Genomic DNA, 5,127 nt, shown 5'->3' with positions numbered 1-5,127 from the left:
CTGAAACTGTTACCTAACTTTCATAGTCACACACAAGTACAGCCAATTTCTGTTGTCAGCCTTGACCTGACATTCTTGCATTTGAGAGGGAAGCAGTTGTTGGTTGGTTGCTGCTCAGGGCAGCAGAAGGGCCTTTTATGGTGGCTGATTTAACAAGAGTTCTGATTCAGGCTTCTTTGAGATAAACAAAAAGATTAATTCAGCATCAAATCAAGAACAATCCAAAGATTTGATGACATTAGCAGGACATTAGAAAGACCTTTATGTTTTTACCGGAATGAATTCTTTAAATTTATATTCTAATAGCAATAGTTCCCTCCATTTTTAGACATTCCAGATGTTTGGACTTCTTTTCTCTCTAACTGCTTGGAATTTGTTGCTGGTCAGACAGTTGTGGTTCTGAGACACTCTAGGTAGTTGTATCACATTTGCAAATCCAATGGAAAGCAAGAATAGTCAGTAGCAGATTGTGGGCTTTGCAGAGGTGACGTTAATACCGAGGAACTTTCTGATTACTCAATCAGCAGTGTTGCCCTGGGGGACTGCAGACATCCCCAGCTTGCAGGTCAAATCTCTGTGTCTACTGCAGTTTGAAAGCAGTTGCCCTTCATCTTCCCTTCTCTGCTTTGCCCCCCTCATTCCAAGAAGTTCTGCTGGGAAATCTATACAATATGTTGGCAGTAAAATTTTGAATTAAATGTGATATCTCTCTGACCCATTAGTCATTCCATCTACTTAATAAGTATAATTTTAATTTAGGAGCCTGAAGCTTTTGTAAACATCCCCTGAAGTCCCCTTTTGCAGGACAGGGAATAATAATATTTTTTTAAAAAGTTTTCATAGTTTTAATGTTGCTTAATGTTAGTATGTGTTTTTCTTGTATTGATTTTTTTATTTTTTTAATTGATAGCTTTGTCTTTGGTGTATGTTTAGTGAAACACATTGTTCACAGTTTTTATTAAAAAAATAATTAAAAATCTGGAGCAGACTGTAATTATAAAAAACGTCCCTTTCTCCTTCAAAGCACTCCCTCTGCTCTAAACTGTGGATGAACACGGTAACTGAACTTCAAAGAGAAATACTGTCTCCCTCTGTCCAGGCCAACTGCTGCCTTCAGCCAGTGTAGGAAATATTGTAGTGACTTTCAAGTTTAATTACTTAAAATGCAGAACTGAAATTGCTTCTGCCTAACTCACAATTTAAATGTAACTTTTTTCTTATTATTTTCTTTTCTTTTTTTGAGCTAAAACTTCAGAATAATTTCTAAAGTGCAGTTATATGCAGGCTAAGCAGACCTGTTCGGGAAAAGAGATTCATTGGGAAATGTGACTTTTCAGTGCACTGAAAGGACATGTGTTTATGATAAACAAGTTTTCAGTACTGGAAAATAATTTTTACACATCTTTTTTAGTCTTTTTTTTAATATAGTACGTTTATGTCTGTCTATGCTGTGATATATGTAAGGGAAATGGACTGATGACACACAACTTGCATTTAATGTGGAGGTCCAACAGCAATGTGACTGTGACAGCACGTGTTTACTCTGATTCGTACAGCAGATACAACAGAATGACTGAGGCTGCATATGGGGTTTTCTTCTCCCTGTTACGTTTAAACCAACATCATTATTGCCTTCACTTTGGGGGTTGTTATTCTCAGATCTTGTTTTGGTTTGTTTCGCAGTAACATTGCAGGTTTGCTTGGTGCTTAACGTAACTGGCAGAATTTCAAATGTCGTACAGGAGGCTTTATCAGACGAGCTGTTCGCTGGGAAGTTGGAGACTTTGAATGCACATATGTGCACAAATAAATGGAGGCTAAAAGAAGATGTTTATATAACAGGATGAGTGCAGTGTATTTCAGCTGTTTGTGTGCGAATACAGCTTGCACTTGGTAAAGATTTCAGGTTGGCAGAGCTTTCATTTCTTTCATCATTATTCCCAGTTACCATCATCAACCTTAGTAAAGCAATGCAGGCAAGCTTTTTACACTTATTTTCTGAACTAACTCACGGACACTTACAGCCTGTTTATGTGTAGTATCTGTTCTCACACGTAGTATCTGCAGATGTGGTGGGTGCATTATAACACTGTTCCATATTGCTCAACTCTTGCTTACGGAGTGCCTTTGAAGAGGGCAGAATGCGTGTAGACTACAGGAGCGGGAAAAATTCATGTACAACAAGTTATGTATTTTACCACAGAGTTAGTGTACTAATCTTTTGTAACTTGTTTCAGACTCTCAATGGGAGGAAACCAGTGTGTACTGGAAATGAGCTTGAAGCTGACACGAAGAGAATCAGTGCTGTATTTCAGTGAGCTAGTTGTCAGTTATCTGTATTTCTTCTACTGATCCTCTAGTCAGGTTGGTTTTTGGGGGTTTTTTTGCATCAAAAGTTGCTATTCATCTGATACTTATTTTTAAAAAATAAGTGCTTGCATAATCTGCTGTGGAGAGTAGACTCTGGCTTTTATGCTAAAATATTATATAAATATCCTTGACTTGAGCAGAGATTATTCTTCTTAGTACTCATCTAGTTCCACACTTTGATGTCCTTGAAATCTGAGATTGTTTCAGTGCTTGACTTCTTAGCTTCTAAGCTCTGAAGAAATAATGTGATTAAGAGCCAGCTTCTGATTCCATTGTCTTCATTGACTTGATTCGGTCATGATGGATCAAGCTTTTCATGTGCAATATGCAAGAGTGAAATAAAGACTTTAAAACTATTATTCCTACACAGTTAATGGGGATCATTTTGAGACTAAATTTTCATGAGAGGAAGCTTTATAGACAAGTGAGAATTTGCAGAAAGTCAAATAAGAAGAGCTAACAAACCTGCTAATAGAGCAGGTTTGAATATGTCTGTAATACTCGAGTCTGCTATGAGAACATTTTGGAGCCAGCATACAGGTTATGAATTGCTGTATGAGGTGAAAGTATTTTAAGTGGCAATGGCACTGTTTATAATGTCTTCTCCCAGTATGATAGCAAATTTTGAAGAGCTATTGGATTCCTAAATTCCAGCCAACTAACACCATCCGTGGTCTTCTGCTGTGTGGAAGTCCTGTTGAGAGCAGAAGCTGCAAGTGTTACCATGTAAAGTATTTAGGAATCCACATTTCCCATGCATTGTAGGCTTGTGTCATACAATAACTCTTTGTTATAAGGGCTAAATGTAGAAGAGCTTGTGTACTAGAGTCATATGGGTAGTTGGAGGGAAAAATTTCTATTAAATGTTTTTCATTAGAAATTTGTTCACAGGGCAGTTGTTGCTTTCATTTCCAGGGTACTGGAATCTTATTACAGAACAGAGAATCTTAAATGGAATCTTAATTTGAAAACCCTTGGCTTATCAACCAGTAATAAGTGCAGGTCGTCAGAGTTAAAATTTTAAGAGGTATTTTTCCAGAACTGGAAGCTAAAATATGGTTCTACATTCAATTCTTTCAAGTTAACTATGCAACAAAACCAGCATATAGTGCTCAATATGCAAGAACTTCAAAACATAATAAGGTTTTATATTGAGAAACCTGTGTTAGTGTGATTCATCAGGCTCTTTGAGGGATCTGTCTTGACTCCCAAAAGCAGGTGTTGACAAAGCGGAATAAATAAATAAGATTAATCAAGATGTCTGAGTGTTACTCTTAATTTTGATTAACAGTGTCTTTGGCATAGATAGCTTTTGGTGATGCATTTACTTTAAAATTACATAGTCTGTAACTGAGCAAAATCAAAATATCTAAGGTGGGTAGAGTGTAAATGATTATAAATCTTACCAGACCGTGCTTCACCTTTGGTTTTGTTAAAGATGCGTAGGCAGTTCAGATAAATTGGCCTTAATGGAGACTCACTGCTTCTAAGTGTACCGAATCCTCCTTTGTAACCTGGACAGATGAGGTTCTTGCTGTAGGACTGCTCTGAAAAAAAAGGTGGAGGTTCATCTGCCCTATGTCTTGCATCTTCCTCTCTACTGAGAAATCTGAAAGCTCAGTCTTCCCTTCTTTTAGAGACATTCTCCAGACTCAGTTCTATGGGATTTGAGTGTTTTTATGAAGAAAAAAATGTTTTTTAGATTATAAGGCTGAACTTCTAAAAACACAAGACAAAAGGTTGTCACTTTTTGTCCCTAAAAATATGCAAGGGAACAAATGACGCTCATCACTGGAAATGAGCTGGACAAGAGCAAGACATTTCAGTAGAGGTATGGAATAAATTCTAATGGACAGTTTTAGATGTGTGTAAATTAGGACATCAGCCTCTCTAATATTTCACTATTTTCCACTGAAAAGGAAAACTTCTTCAGGGGTGATTCAGAGCAGAGGCTTAACTTAGGACGATAGGTTAGTAAGTTAGACTTTGAGATTCTTCCAGTTATTTATTAAATTGTTTTTAAAAAGATTTTGTAATTATAAATGCTTGAAGAGATCATTTCAGTTTTGTAAAACTTTACTAGAGAAAATTAAGAATGTTGATTATTAACTGGTTATTGTGAGATTAGCAGAATGCAAATGTCAAATGTTGGTTTTTTACTTGGAAACTGCTTGGGGGTTTTTATTTGGTTTTGTTTTAATGTCATATTAAACAGCATGATGTAAATCATAAAGGATTGTAGAACATTTTCAGGTTTCATGCAGTTTGAAAATTAAAGCAGATTTCAAATGCTTGAAAGTCAGGAACAGGAAGCGTCTGGTTTTTAACAATTTTACCTGAAATACATATCTTGTCCTACATTAGATAGTTTGCAATATTTTAGCTGTAAATGCCTCTTTGTAGTAATTAAAACTGAATATGTATCTGGTTATCAGGGTTATTCTGTTCATTCCCAAGGGGCTGAGTTGTCTTTTCATGCAATGAGTTGGTAACACTGTACAACTCCATCAAAACAAAATAGAACACCTGAGAAATAGTTACAGATCATATTTTCTTGATAATGGTTTGTATTCATAGCTATCTTCTTTTTCCTGTTTGGTTTTTTTTTGTGTATGTGTGTATACTTTTTAAATATTTATATTTCTGTAGTGTGTTCTGATCATTGTTTCATTACCTCCCTTTTTCTGATGTTTTGGTACTAAAAACAATTGTAGTTTTCAAGAATTTTTTATAGTGATTTCACCTGTTTTATTTTTC

This window comes from Antrostomus carolinensis, unplaced genomic scaffold (assembly GCF_000700745.2).
Source record: "Antrostomus carolinensis isolate BGI_N321 unplaced genomic scaffold, ASM70074v2 scaffold19674, whole genome shotgun sequence".
NCBI classification, from domain to species: Eukaryota; Metazoa; Chordata; class Aves; order Caprimulgiformes; family Caprimulgidae; genus Antrostomus; species Antrostomus carolinensis.
This window is presented reverse-complemented; position numbering follows the sequence as displayed.